The sequence below is a fragment of the Engystomops pustulosus genome, chromosome 2 (genome assembly GCF_040894005.1).
Source record: "Engystomops pustulosus chromosome 2, aEngPut4.maternal, whole genome shotgun sequence".
Taxonomy (NCBI): domain Eukaryota; kingdom Metazoa; phylum Chordata; class Amphibia; order Anura; family Leptodactylidae; genus Engystomops; species Engystomops pustulosus.
Window position 1 is genome coordinate 170,068,122 of NC_092412.1, and position 16,407 is coordinate 170,084,528.

At 38.9% G+C, this 16,407-nt stretch overlaps 1 protein-coding gene across 1 annotated transcript in view; it reads right to left on the bottom strand.

Moving 5' to 3' along the window:
- MYO19 (myosin XIX) overlaps positions 1–16,407 on the bottom strand; it is a 521,756-nt gene that overhangs the window by 114,786 nt on the left and 390,563 nt on the right. The gene's annotated exons all lie outside the window — the stretch shown is intronic.

Genomic DNA, 16,407 nt, shown 5'->3' on the forward strand with positions numbered 1-16,407 from the left:
TTAGATACGTGTAGTTTTTTTATTAAGCCAATAAAGTTGATGAAATCGTTTTTTTTTGTTGTTGCATTGATTAATAATACATTGATCCTCATATCATAGATGCTATTGATTTAATCATATTACAAATTATTTACATTATATTATTATACAACCATTAAGACATTGCTTTAAATTTATAATATTTTATGCTCCATATAACTATCCCTCCTGCCCCCCCAAAACCCCCTCCCCAACACAGGTGTCACTCTATTCACAGTAAAATAAACCACTGATTACTAAAGACTTGGTTAACTATACCATAATTCCCAGCTCATCAGGTTATCTTGGAGTTTACCCAGTCAACCTGCGATGTCATTTTGCAGATACCAAACCGTGGTCCTTGACAACATCAACTTATCAAAAATCTATTTCTTCAAAGTATCGTTACAGTACTCTACTTCAATACTTTTCAGATTAACTGGTTTACGACCGTCCGTCGTTCACAGCGGCGGTCGGGTCCCGCTGCATGGAGATGGCTCACGGGCTGAGCCCTCTCCATAGCCGGTAAGTCTATGCTGCATATTGCAGCGATCGCTGCCGGCAGCCTCAAAAAGATGGTATCCATCCATCCATCCATGGTAGCCTCGGGTCTTCCGAAGACCCTAGGCTATTTCTTTTTAACCCCTTCATTACAATGTGCTGATAGCACATTGTAATAAATGAGGAGGAAAATCCCCATATACTGCCATACTGTAGTATATGGTAGGATCGATCAGACAGCCTAGGGTTAAAGTATCCTAGGGAGTCTGAAAAAGAGTAAAAATAAAAAAAAAAGTTTCAAAAAAAAATTTATAATAAAAAAACCTAAAAATTCAAATCAATTTATGATTTTATAATTGATTTAATTCAATCAATTTATGATTTTTACTGTTTATTTATATTTATGTCAGTTATTGGGAAAGGGGTCCCAATAACTGACATAAATATAAATAAACAGTAAAAATCATAAACACATTAGGTATCGGCCCGTCTGAAAATGCCCGATCTATCAAAATATATTAGCGGTTTTTCAATGTGTTTAACCCTGTAACGGAAAATTATTGCCCAAAGTCGAAAATGGCACTTTTTTGCCATTTTGAAAAATATTTTAAAAAAATCTATAAAAAGTGATCAAAAGGTCGTACAGTCCTAGAAATAATATCATTGAAAATATTATCAAATGTCGCAAAAAATTACACCACCCACAGCTTCGTACAACAAAGTTATTAGCGTCAGAAAATGGCAAATTAAAAAAAAAAAAAAAATTGTACAGGAGGTTTTAATTTTTGTAAATGTATGAAAACATTATAAAACCTATACAAATTTGGTGTCCCCGTGACCATACCGACCCAGAGAATAAAGTAGACATGTCATTTGGGGCGCACAGTGAAAGCCGTAATATCCAAGCCCACAAGAAAACGGCGCATATGCGGTTTTTCACCATTTTCACTGCATTTGGAATTTTTTTCCCACTTCCGAGTACATGACTTGGAATATTCAATACCATCACCATGAAGTGCAATTTGTTAGGCAGAAAGCAAGCCATCACACAGCTCTTTACGTGTAAAAATAAAAAAGATTTTTGAAGGTGGGGAGTGAAAAATGGAAATGAAAAACCAGGAAAGGGCCCGATCCTTAACCGGTTAATATACCCTTCTAAAGAGCTGCAAAACATTCTCCTTCTATGGACCTGCGGGCTGCAACCATATTGTCAAGTCGTTAAGCTAAGCCTCAAGTTATCTGAAACCTGAGCGGTGACTTGCTGCCAGAATCAGTACAGGACCATATCCCATGAAATAAATCTGTTTAGAAACAGTTTATATTTTGGACATGCCATTGGCCTCTGTGGTGCATTAGGTTGTGGGGATATGTTGAAGCCATAAATAGCTTTATGTAAAAACCTGAGGTGGCCGTCTCTCCATCTCTCACATAGCACAGTCTTTCAAATCTGACCTAGTCTTCCATTCTTTTCCCAGGATTTGAACAGAGAACTAACCCTCTTATTGATGTCTCCCATGCGAGTTGTGAATAGAGAAAAAGAAATTGTATAAATAGCCAGGGTAGTGTGCAATGCAGTACACTTTATTTCCTTAGATCAATTAAGGAGTCGATCTCTCAGCAAACTTGACTAGGCAATATGCAGGGTAAGCCCCCCCCCCCCAGCCTAGGAGATGAGCTGTAGCTAGTTCAGGTGGTTATGTAAAAGCGAGGGTAATGATATTGTTCCTGCAAGCTCAGTCTTCAGTCCCAACCAGTCTAATGCATGCAGCAGGCATGACAGATTATACTTCCTGATATCAGGCATATTAATTCCCCCCATAGCCTTTGGGTTGCTGAAGCTTGTGAGAGGCTACTGTATGTGTGGCTTTTTTCTAGCCATGGTAATAGAAGCAAAAGCTGAGTTTACCATGTTTACATTTACATGCTTTAGCAATAGGGAAATAGTCTGCATGGAGTACAGTAGTTTTAGGAACAACATAAATTTTAATAAATGACATCCAATGGTAGATACACAACGTTGTAGTTCTGTTAAATTTTACAAAAAAGAGGGGGATAATTCAAGGTGTAAAGTGATTCAGGCATTCTCTCTATATCTATCCCCAGGTAGAGGACCGGAAAATCTTTATCAGCACATTCAAAGACCACCAATTCATCCTGCCCCTCACCATAGACAAGTCAAGCAATTCACATATATTCACATTCACTTTAAATCCGGAGAATGAACCAAAATGGTCCAGAAGGTTCAACACATTAGGTATGACTCTTAGTAGGTCAGACAGGAACAACAAGTTGTTCATATCAATTCTCCTCACATTTGAGGTGGTTTGTAAAGGTCACGACAGGGGCTTGATCGCTAGATTAAATAGCAGGGACGAAAAAGGGCTCCCCTTCATAGCTTGAAGCTTTGGGAAACAAAGCCTGGCATACAGACTGTACCTGTGCACAAAAGACCTAAACATCCCCCCTAATTCCTGTCAGGTCTAGCACACACTACAACTATCCCCAGCTCACACTATCAAAGGCCTTTATGCCATCTATAGCTAGTATGGCCGGGGATGGGTGGGCATCAGAAGTTGTCTGATGTTGTCCAATATGGCCAGTAGCTTACGAATATTTAAGACTGCTGAACGACCCCACACAAATCCCACCTGTGAAGTGTGTATTAAGTGTGGGAGGTGTACTGGTAAAGGATTGCTTATAATCTTGGACAGGAGTTTGAGATCTACATTAATCAAAGATATCGGCCTCTAAGAGGCTGGGAGCAGAGGGTCCATGCCCTCCTTTGGCAAAACTTTAATATGTGGCATGTTTGCCACATCCGGTATAATGGTGCCAGTATTGATCATAAATATGGACCAATGGTCCAATGGTTGGGTTCCCGGTTCTCTTAGTATTTAAACTATTATCCTGTGAAACCATTATGCCCCGGTGCTTTTGATGGCTTAAGGGCTTTGATCATCTGCAATACTGAAGGCCTAGCTCCTCTTCCATTAGAGTGTGTAGGTTCATTGAAGACCGCCAATGTGATGGTGGAGGGATTTGACCCTGAGGTACAAAGTAAATCCACATAATAAGCCCATAGAACTTCAACATCTAAGGCATCAACCTTCAAAGTACCTTACTGATCTTTAAAGGCCAATATTAGGGAAGAAGAGTGGTGCCCCTTAGCAAAGTGGTGACCCTAGAAGGTGTCCCATCACCCCGAGTCTGGCACGATAAAATAATTCCTTCTGTTCCAGACAATATTCATAATCTTTCTAAGACCCCTCCCTCTAATCCTTAGCCACATCTAAAGGGGTATGGTGTAAGATTTGCGCACCACTCTACTGTTTTTCTCAACTTAGCTGAGGCTTTCTTTGGGATGCCTATTGTGTAATATATAAAGCACCCCCTAATTTCTACGTAAGCAGCATCTAAATATAGCTGCACATCCTCTGCTTCAAATTGGAGCAATGCTGTGTATTCGATCCACCACCTTGGAAATTCTCCCTTTGGGTTAGGCTGGAAGGAAAACTCCATAAAAAAAATCTGCCCCCCTTGGTATTAAACCTGTCAGCTCGAGTAAAACAGTAGTGATCCAATATTACCAAATCATGGATGGTGACCTCAGATACCCTGTTGGCAAACCCCCAAAACAGCCAATTACTAAAAAATCCTTGACCGGAAATTTTGGGCATTTTAACAAATTTGTGTATGCTCGTCCCTCTGGGTGTAAGACCCATCACATATCTGTCAACCTGAAGTCCATTAGAAGAGTGGACAATGGCCCACATTTATAAAAACTAGTGCAAACTGCACTATGTGCAGTTTGCCTTTGAAGTGTGCAAAATGCGCCAGATGAGTCAAAACTTGCACGCAGACTTCATTAATATGGTGCACCCTGCACTGCTCTTGAAGTGTGCACTATATTATTTTGGTAAATAAATTCAAACAGAAGAGGCGATACGGGCGCCACATGTGTAAAAAACGTTTTAAAGTACAACAAGGTGTTTTAGAGTAATGCTCACCTTTCTAGGTTGTACGGGCGGTACAACACGTTTGAGCGCAATGGTTAGTTGGGTTTTTTCGGCGGCCTCCTGGGTACCGAGGTGGAGGATTATTCACCCCGTCTTGTCTTATCTTTTAGTGGTGGTGTCTTCCAGGTTGTCGGCGCCAATAACTCCGTATGGTCGTGATTATTATAAATTACTTTTATTTATAGGCTGTGTAATACGCATTTCGAGCCCGTACTAGGCTCTTCCTCAGTTACATATAGCTTCACGGTTTTAGGGAAACACAAGGTTTATAAAGTGTGGCTTTTGGCGCGAGAAGCAAGTGCTCTGATGTCAGAGATGTAAACATAAATAGTGTAGTAAAAAGTTCATTCATAAAATCGGTTAGCGGTTAGTGTCGCTATGGTTAAAATAGTACAATACAAATAAGAGACATAATAATTTCATACATAGGGGTACATTAAGAAGGAAATGGAGGATTAGGATGAATTATATTATGAGAGATGTAAATATGAAGGGATGTGCACGGATCTAAATGTGTGGGTGAGTGGATATAAATAATTTATTTAAAAGTCCATTAATAAAATTAGTTAGAAGTTAAAAGATATATACATGTGTAGTTACATACAGATCAGTATAGGTGTTCTTATTGAATACATAAGGGTACAATGAATTTCCATTGTTAGGGTTATTGAAGTAAAAAAATGTGGTTCCTAAAATTAGTAGAATTAGTAGAATTTTTAGTAGAATTATCCTATTTGGGTGGACACGATGGTCTACCTTCCGTTTTGGATGTTTTGTATCGGAGCGGTCTTCTGTGCCTGTTCCGTGCAGTGCAGCTACGGAAGCCTGGAAGGGTCATCTTGGGGCAGACGCGAAGTTGTGGATGCTGCGGATCTGTGTTCAGGTCAGTATGGTTTCCGTGACTTCATTAAGGCCGGCTGGTTTGAGGGTTTTTAAACGGTACATCCAATATATTTCCCTCTTTTTTAATACTCCGAATCGGTTATTGGTATCGGGACTGATGTAGTCAATTGGCATGATTGAAATTTTCCCTTCTCCCTTGTGTTTGAGGGTACAGTGTTTCGATAACCCGTGAGTAAGAATTTTATGTTTAATATTATATCGATGTTGATTTACTCGGCAGTGTAATGCTTGAGTGGTCCTTCCGACATACTGTAGGCCGCATTGGCATTCAATGAGGTAGATGATGAATTGGCTAGCGCAGTTAAGTTGGGCTTTAACCCCTTAAGGACGGAGGGTTTTTCGGCTAATTTCTCGCTCTCCAACTTCAAAAATCCATAACTTTTTCATTTTTACGTGTACAGACCTGTGTGAGGGCTTATTTTGTGCGTAACAAATTTTATTTTCCCGTAATGTTATTTATTTTAACATGCCGTGTACTGCGAAGCTGAAAAAAAATTCCAAATGTGGAAAAATTGAAAAAAACCCGCACGTACGTCACGTTCTTGTGGGCTCAGTTTTTACGACTTTCACTCTTCGCTCCAAATAACACGCCTACTTTATTCTTTGGTTCGGTGCGATCGCGGTGATACCAAATTTATATAGGTTTTATTGTGTTTTAATACATTTTCAAAAATTAAACGAATGTGTACAAAAAAGAAAAAAATTTTTTTGCTATCTTCTGACGCTAATAACTTTTTCATACTTTGGCGCACGGAAATGTGTGAGGGGTCATTTTTTGCGAAATGAGGCAACGTTTTCATTGCTACCATTTTGAGGTCTGTGCGACATTTTGATCATTTTTTATTTCATTTTTTATGTTATGTAAAAAGGTGTAAAAGTCGCATTTCGGACATTTGGGCGCCATTTCCCGCCTCGGAGGTCACCGCCGGCCGTAACCGTTTTTATATTTTGATAGATCGGGCATTTTGGGACGCGGCGATACCTAATATGTCTGTGATTTTTACTGTTTGTTATGTTTTATATCCGTTCTAGGGAAAGGGGGGTGATTTGAACTTTTAATATTTTATTAATTTTTTTTTATTTTTTAAACTTTTTTTTTTCTTTTTTTTTTTACTATTTTTTAGACCATCTATGCTACATTAACCCTAGATGGTCAGATCGCTCCTACCATATACTGCAATACTACAGTATTGCAATATATGGCGTTTTTGCAGGTCTTGCATTACAATGAGCCACTGGCTCATTGTAACGAACCTGCATAAACCATGTAGCCTCGTGTCAAGAGAAGACACGAGGCTACCATGGTAACCGATCGCCGCCCCCCGATGACGTTTGGGGGCGTGGCGATCGAAAAAAAGATGGCGGCGCCCGCGCGCCGCCGTCTTTTAAACGCCGCCCGCGACTTTGCGGGCGGCGTTTAGAGGGTTAATAGCCGCGATCGGTGCAAGCACCGACCGCGGTTATTAGCGGTGGGGGTTTTGTGCAAAATGCAAAAACCCCCACCTCTGTATGAAGAGGACTCAGCCCGTGAGCCCTCTTCATACATCCCTTATACCTCTGCGCCGTAGAGCTACGGCGCAGAGCGTTAAGGGGTTAAGGTGAAAAGTCTCTTTTGTGTTGTTTGATTTAAAAGTGTCGGAGGTTTTTATGATTCTACAGCAGAGGCATTGAGGTTTTCCACACCTGGAGCTTCCTTTTTTAGTCGTTGGTTCTATCCGATGTTTGTATTGTTTAGGAATGCTCGGGGCTAGTAGGTTTTTTATAGTTGGGGCCCTTTTATAGATGCAGGTGATATCATCTGGAATTATTTTAGTTAATACTGGATCAGATTTTATAATCTTCCAGTGTTTCTTAAGGATATTTAAGATTTTTTGGCTGTCTTTGCTGTATGTTGTAATGAATTTCAACTGTTTGTTTGTTTCCGCATTTTTCTGTCCACTTAGATCTTTTGGTTGAAGACTTTCCATTTGTGTAATTTGGCTAGCTCTTTTCATTGCATCTCTGACAACTGCCTTAGGGTACTTTTTTTCCTGGAATCTTTTTTCCAGGATCTGGCATTGGTCTTCAAAGGTTTGCGTGTTTGAGCAGTTTCTGCGAATGCGCCTAAACTGACTGTAGGGGATATTTCGAAGCCATTTTTTATGATGATTACTCGTATAGTCTAGATAGCTATTTACATCCACATTTTTGAAGAAGGTTTTTGTGGTAAATTTTGTGTCATCGTGGCTTATTATTAGATCTAAAAATTCCACTTGTTGTGTACTATAATTTAGGGTAAATTTGAGGCCCCAGGTGTTATTATTTATTTCTGTGCAGAACTGTTTTAGGGAGAGGTGGTCACCATGCCATATGATAAATAGGTCATCAATAAATCTTTTGTATAGCTGGAGTTTGCCCAGGTGTCTATTTTGAGGTGTAATAAAGATATTTTCGAATTTATGCATAAATAGGTTCGCGTATGAAGGTGCGACTTTCGTGCCCATAGCCGTCCCTTTTTGTTGGTGAAACGTTCGTTTGCCATGGGTAAAATAATTATTTTTGAGTATGAAGGAGAGGCCCTCTACTATAAATTCTTTTTGTCTTTCTAGTATATTGGGATCTTGTTGGAGGATAGTTTCAATACATGTGAGACCAATAGTATGGTCAATGTTTGTATAGAGGGCTGTTACATCGAGAGTGGCTAAAATGAAATCTTCTCTCCATTTGGTTTCTTTGAGAATGTTGATTAGATGGGAGGAATCTCTTAGGTAGCTCGGCATCTCTGTGACATAATTCTGTAAGAATAGGTCGATATAATGCGATAAGTTGCTTGTAACGCAGTTGGTGTTGGATATAATAGGGCGACCAGGGGGGGAGGTGAGACTTTTATGTATCTTGGGTAAAAAATAAAAATATGGTTTACTGGGGTTATCTATTAATAAAAACTTTTTTTCTTTTTTTGTGAGAAGGCCTATTTTGGCATGTTCTTTTATAAATTCCTGATAATTTTTTTCTAATTGTGGGAATGGGTTAGTTTTGATTTCGTTATAATAAGTATTGTCAGACAAGATACGTTCTGCTTCTGTTTCGTAATCTGTGAAGTTTAGTACCACCGTCCCTCCTCCTTTGTCTGCAGATCTAAACACAATGTCCATGTTCTGTGATAGTTGTCTGAGGGCTATTTTTTCTTCTTTAGTGAGATTGTTGGTGGTTTTTTGATGTTTATTTTTGATTGATTGGTGTTTCTTTGTATTGTTAATGTTGAATTCCTGTAGGTCTTGAAGGACCAAATCGTGGAAGGTTTTGATAAAATGGCTTTGGTTTTGAATTGGATCTGCACAGAAATAAATAATAACACCTGGGGCCTCAAATTTACCCTAAATTATAGTACACAACAAGTGGAATTTTTAGATCTAATAATAAGCCACGATGACACAAAATTTACCACAAAAACCTTCTTCAAAAATGTGGATGTAAATAGCTATCTAGACTATACGAGTAATCATCATAAAAAATGGCTTCGAAATATCCCCTACAGTCAGTTTAGGCGCATTCGCAGAAACTGCTCAAACACGCAAACCTTTGAAGACCAATGCCAGATCCTGGAAAAAAGATTCCAGGAAAAAAAGTACCCTAAGGCAGTTGTCAGAGATGCAATGAAAAGAGCTAGCCAAATTACACAAATGGAAAGTCTTCAACCAAAAGATCTAAGTGGACAGAAAAATGCGGAAACAAACAAACAGTTGAAATTCATTACAACATACAGCAAAGACAGCCAAAAAATCTTAAATATCCTTAAGAAACACTGGAAGATTATAAAATCTGATCCAGTATTAACTAAAATAATTCCAGATGATATCACCTGCATCTATAAAAGGGCCCCAACTATAAAAAACCTACTAGCCCCGAGCATTCCTAAACAATACAAACATCGGATAGAACCAACGACTAAAAAAGTAAGCTCCAGGTGTGGAAAACCTCAATGCCTCTGCTGTAGAATCATAAAAACCTCCGACACTTTTAAATCAAACAACACAAAAGAGACTTTTCACCTTAAAGCCCAACTTAACTGCGCTAGCCAATTCATCATCTACCTCATTGAATGCCAATGCGGCCTACAGTATGTCGGAAGGACCACTCAAGCATTACACTGCCGAGTAAATCAACATCGATATAATATTAAACATAAAATTCTTACTCACGGGTTATCGAAACACTGTACCCTCAAACACAAGGGAGAAGGGAAAATTTCAATCATGCCAATTGACTACATCAGTCCCGATACCAATAACCGATTCGGAGTATTAAAAAAGAGGGAAATATATTGGATGTACCGTTTAAAAACCCTCAAACCAGCCGGCCTTAATGAAGTCACGGAAACCATACTGACCTGAACACAGATCCGCAGCATCCACAACTTCGCGTCTGCCCCAAGATGACCCTTCCAGGCTTCCGTAGCTGCACTGCACGGAACAGGCACAGAAGACCGCTCCGATACAAAACATCCAAAACGGAAGGTAGACCATCGTGCCCACCCAAATAGGATAATTCTACTAAAAATTCTACTAATTCTACTAATTTTAGGAACCACATTTTTTTACTTCAATAACCCTAACAATGGAAATTCATTGTACCCTTATGTATTCAATAAGAACACCTATACTGATCTGTATGTAACTACACATGTATATATCTTTTAACTTCTAACTAATTTTATTAATGGACTTTTTAATAAATTATTTATATCCACTCACCCACACATTTAGATCCGTGCACATCCCTTCATATTTACATCTCTCATAATATAATTCATCCTAATCCTCCATTTCCTTCTTAATGTACCCCTATGTATGAAATTATTATGTCTCTTATTTGTATTGTACTATTTTAACCATAGCGACACTAACCGCTAACCGATTTTATGAATGAACTTTTTACTACACTATTTATGTTTACATCTCTGACGTCAGAGCACTTGCTTCTCGCGCCAAAAGCCACACTTTATAAACCTTGTGTTTCCCTAAAACCGTGAAGCTATATGTAACTGAGGAAGAGCCTAGTACGGGCTCGAAACGCGTATTACACAGCCTATAAATAAAAGTAATTTATAATAATCACGACCATACGGAGTTATTGGCGCCGACAACCTGGAAGACACCACCACTAAAAGATATATTATTTTGGTGCACTTCGTTCATGTGGCAGAACTGTGCGCACTAACACACCCCTTTAGGTGGATATGTTTTCTATATTGTTGGACACAGTTTGATACTACTTATTTATGCAACTTACATGCAAATGTTCACTCACCTTTTTGTGTTTTGCAGGCAGCACAACACACTTAACACCTCTAATAAATAGAATAATCTGCTGCCACTGGTAGTTTCTTTCAGTTCTTTAGTTACCGGTAGAGGGTGATCAACCAGTATTGGTGTCTGTTGGAATCTCCCATGTATCCTCAAAGGATTGCGCACAGTATATTTTCATCAAATGATTTTATTTCTACATAAAAGGGCAAGTAACAAACGGAGCCGGCAGCAGAAATGTTAACCTCAGCATATAAGGGTCTTCCCCCTATGGATCTCTTGCTAAAATTAGCCATAACCAAATAAAATGCATATGAAAGACGGTGATGCTAAAATTACATTACAAAAACATTTTCGACAAATTACTTTTTTTCATTAAAAAATGATAAAAGAATAAAAAAAATCTATACAAATGAGCTATTTTCGTAATCATGGCGACCCGTAGAATAAAAATAATATACTATTTTTATGGTATGGTAAACGGCCAAAAAAACCCCCCCAAAAAGTCTTCTTAAAACTTGATAATTTTTATTTCCTCCACCAACAAACAGTTAATAAATTCTCAACAATTAGCTATAGATGCCCCAAAATTATGTACCAGAAAAGTGAATCTCATGTTGCAAAAATATAAGCCCCTATAGGTCCACATTAAATAAAGAAAAAATTATAGCCTGTACAATTTCACAATGCAAATCTGCTCTGGGTGGTGCTCCTTCCATTCTATGCCCGGCCGTGTGCCCATACAGCAGTTTACCACCACATCAGTGTACAGGGAGAAACTGGGTATCCAACTTTGTGGAGCCTTTTTTCTTTTAATCCGTTGCAAATGTTTAATTTGTAGACCGCACCTCCATTTTGTTTTAACCCCTATAAACACCTAAAGGGTTAACAAATTTCTTAAAAGTGCTTTTTTCATACATAGAGGGGTGTAGTTTCCATAATGGGGTAATTTATGAGTCTAGCTATTATTATTATTAAGTCCTCTCACAGTTAATTAAAAGTTGAGCAGGTTCATCTAAATACGGCTTTTGGTGATTTTCCAAATAATTTGAAAAATGGCACCCAAATTCTGAGCCTCATAACATTCTAGTAAAATATGTGGAATCTTAAAAACCATGCCAACATAAAGCAAACATTTAGGAAATGTAAGTTATGAATTTATTTGGGTGCTATGACTGCATCAAAAGTAGAGAATTTAGAACTTTAAAAAAAAAAAGATTTTTTTCTAAATTTTTGCCAAATTTTTTCATAAACACAAACTATTTCATCCAAATTTTTAAACTAATTTGAAGTATAATGTGTCATGAGAAAACTATCAAAAAATCCCCTGGATATCTACAGTAAAAGCACTTTTACAAAGAGCAGATTTGAAAAATGGGGCTGCGTCCTAGAGGCCAAAATAATCCCGAAGAGGTTAAGTTACTTATATTTTTATTTATAAATAAAATCACTTGATGAATATACCGTGCCTAATCCTTTGAGGATAAACGAGAGATTCCAACAGACGCCAATACTGGTCGATCACGCACTACCCCAACTTGCTTGGGCATTTGAGCCAAATTCAAGAGTAACCCGCTAAGTGACTGAAAGAAAGCCCTGTGCCCAACATTTGAGCCATATACACTACATATTAAATATTTCTGTAAAGGGGAATAATATAAGGATTCTCCCTGCCTTATCTTGAAACACTTGAGTGACCTTATGTAGCAGATCTTTCGCTACAAGGATCAGCAAGGACCTGCCTTGTTGCCAACTGCCGGAGCCACATATGCCAGTACACACATGGCCTACATAATTCTCTGCCAACACATGGTTCTCCTGTAGCAATGCCTTTTCTACACAGAGCCTATTATGGTGGTTTAAAATCATGAGATGCTTATCTGTGGAAACCCTTCCTCCCATATCCCCCCAAACCCCTCCTCAAACAAACGTGTGAAGCACAAATCAGGTTATAAACAACATGTCTGCTCAGGGGTCCTTCCACCTTTGTATCCCTCAAGTTCACTGACCCTTTAATTCCCTTCTTCTCAGACATGCAGCACAGCGGCATAGAAAAATAAGAAAACCATCTTCCCAACTTGAGCTTTGTGAGCAGATGGCAGCAATAACAAAAACAGCGGTAAGATCCAAATGATAGTAGTTGATGAGTGTTTAATCAGGCGCTGGAAAACTCACCAAAGTGGTATTAAAATTACCTTTAATTTTGTATTAGAAATAAATAAATAAATGAATGATAAAATAGAATTAGAACAATGCGTTTCACGCTCGAGCCGAGCGCTTCTTCTGGTTCATATCATAATATAAAAAGACAATGGTATTTAAAGGGTGAGTTGGGTCACAAGGGGCATGACCGTTTCCGGTCAGCTGGGCTTCTGACTGAACTCCTAGAGCAGCATAACGATCACCAACACATGCATAAAAAATATTTGTTAAAAGTAATAATAAATAGAAATATATAACATAACATTGTAATGAATCATGCAGCATAAATCTAAATGTTTAGTGCTGGTAAACAGTTCAGCTCTCCTGGTCGGTGCGCTGGAAAATCACCTGGAGACTACAAGTACGGAGGCTGTATGGTGTCAGTATAAAACTACCACTACGGAAGCCGATGTGTGCCAAAAAGGCGTTTCAATCTGATGTTTGGGATCGGGACAGCCTGGGACTAAAGTGAGGGAAATCAACATTGTCAAAGTATTGTTTCATTTGCTTCATTAAGTAAGCCCTGCTGGTGATAATGTATTAAGTTTAAAGATCCAATACACTTCGTGTCTGCAAAGTGTTTGGAATCAATTTGCTGTGGTTTACATATTTGGTTTGGCATGACATATTGTAATTGATGGCAAATATTTCTTTTGTGTTATTAGACTTAAAATGAGAGCCTGTGTTAACTGATTTGCAGCAGAGGCATCTTTTTCTGCCGCATTTTTTTATATATCCATTATCTTTATTGGTTTCGATTTTTTTGTGCTTTTTTTGTGCTGGGTGCTTAAATATTTTTGATGCTGGCTGATTTCCTATATGTAATTTTGGGTTGCCAATGTTTTTGTAAAATATTTCTAATCTCTTTGTGTTCTATGTTGTACCAGGTGATAAAATTAGTTTCATAGGCGTTTGACTTGTTTTTTTATTAATGAGGTCTTTTTTGTAATGCAATCAATCTGACTAAGGGGGTCTTGCTTTCTGATAGGCCTGTTTCAGTAGGTGCTTTGGATATCCCTTTTCCATAAAGCAGTCTTTTAGTGTTTTGGCTTGCTCATTAAAGGAGTCAGTGGTGGTACAATTTTTTCTTATCCTTTTATATTGTGAGAACGGGACGTTATCGATCCATTTTTTATAGTGAGAGCTTGAATATTCCAGATAGTTGTTTGAATCAACTTTTTTGAAATGGGTTCTAGTTTTAAAAGTATTGTGTTCATGGTGAATGTTGAATGAAGTCAAGGAAGACAATTTCGGCTGTGTTTTTTCCAGAGTAAAAGAAATCCCCCAGTCATTTTTATTGAGATAATTGTGGAATGTGAGAATTTCATCTTCCGATCCTGTCCAGAGGAGGAACAGGTCGTCAATGTAAAGCCTGTATAATACAATGTTTTGAAAGAAGGGGTTACCTAGATTCTGTATGAAAGCCTCTTCGAAGGCTCCCATGAAAAGATTTGCGAATGAAGGGGCTACACGTGTCCCCATAGCAGTTCCTAACCATTGATGGTATAGATCTGTATTGTAAGTGAAGTAATTGTTTTCCAATACTATCTTCAGACACCCGAGGATGAAGTTCCTTTTTTCGATGCCTTTCTGATGATCTATATTTGAATATAAAGAATTTACATCTAAAGTAATAAACCACATACCCTCTTTCCATTCATATTCATAGAGTTCTTTAATCAGTTGATCCGAATCCTTCAAATAAATGGGGAGATTTATAACTGGGGAGATTTATAATATGTATAATATTTAAAACAGCGGTAGGCTCCCTGATCAATAGCATTGCATAAGTTAGGAGAAGAATACATTAAGACAATATAGCAAAAATCCTGAGGTGGGTCCATGTACCAGGGTATGGGGCCCGTCATCTGAGGGCATAAGTTCTACTTACGACAGTCCTCATCCCTTTGAAAACAAGTCAGCAGTTGAGGATTCATGTGTAAATGCCCTTCTTTGTGCCTTATGGGATAAGTTTGCGGTGTCACAATGCTGAACAGGAGACCGTTCTTTCAACATCACAGGAGATCTCTGCCGCTCCTTTGTATATACCGAGAGTCCAGAAGCTGCTGGATGTCACTTTGTGCTTCTTCCATGGAGTTGTAGGTAGACATTGCTCCATCTGGGTGAAAAATTTGGAGATGAAAACGCTGCTTCTTGGTTACTTCTGCAGAATAGTCCACAAAAATCAGGAGTGTGTGTCTGTGGTTGGACAACTTGACTTTACACATCTTAAATGCTCTCAAAATCTCCTTCTTGTTCAATAACCAAGAAAGTGGACTATAGTTTGACGAAGACGATATCTCTTAGCCAGTCCCGAGTGGACACCTTGTATTGTTTAGGATCAGGTCCATACGATGGGCCCTCTCTACTTTGCACTTATGGTTAATGCCTAATAAATTAGGGAGAAGTTCCCCGCATACATATACAAAGTTTCTTTGGGGTGCCGTCTGTTTTATTCCTCCCACTCTGAAGTTGTTACGCCTGAAGCAATTGTTTGCACACAAGAGCTCTTCAGCAGCAGATTGCTGTAACGCCAGGTTACCTCCAAGTCAAAAAAAGCACAAGGTCAAATATTCATATAGGTGGTGTGCATGCTGTGTCACCTCCTGCTTCAGTGCTTGGAGCTGGAAAGAGAGACTGTTGCTGCCAGAGTCTCCTGGATGTGTGGGGACTCAGACTATTTCAATGGCCACGGCCCTGAACTCCACCTGTAATTGGATTACCCCAGGATCCCTTCTTTCTCAGGTTTTTTGGTTTTCTCAGGGCTTACCTCTATGTTGGTAGCAGCTGCAGTGCTATGTGGTGTCTGCAGCTGAACTGAAACTTTGCTCTGTGATCCCGTCCAGAGCAAGCACCACTCCATGCAGTGGCTGGTGCTTACCAGCGGGAAACAGGGTTGAAACAGTGGCGGAGCTCACTTATGAGCCTCTGCTCAGGCGCCGTAACCGGAAGTCAGTAATGTTTTAATAGTAAGTTTTCAGATCTTCAAGAGTTTTGGGAAAAAAGCTATATTTTTGGTGACCAATTTAGTTTGGAAGTGCCTTTTAGAGGCTTATGTATTATAAACCCCGAAAAGTAACACGCTTTTATGAACTCAAATTATTCAAATCGTCATTTGGAAAGTCTGTTGACCCTTTAAATGCATATCTGTGTCATCTGCATGATATGCACTGGCTGTTTCTTGTACCACACCCTTCAGCATGGCACTATAGGGCTGAATCCCAGGTCCGACAAGTCAACCTCTCCCATATACTTTCAAGTTTTTCCCCAAGAAGTGACTTCGGAACACCTCATTGATTTCTTCGTACAGTGCCGCATTCTGTATTATTTCTAGAATTGAGGCAATAGTGGAAAAATGGTATAAAAATTGTCCAGGTGAAGGTGGTGGCCTTGTCCACTAGTGGGTGCACCAAATGCAAAACTACTTTTGGAGTAATACCCAGGGGAGTGGTGGGTATTCTGGAGTCCTTTCCTTCATATAC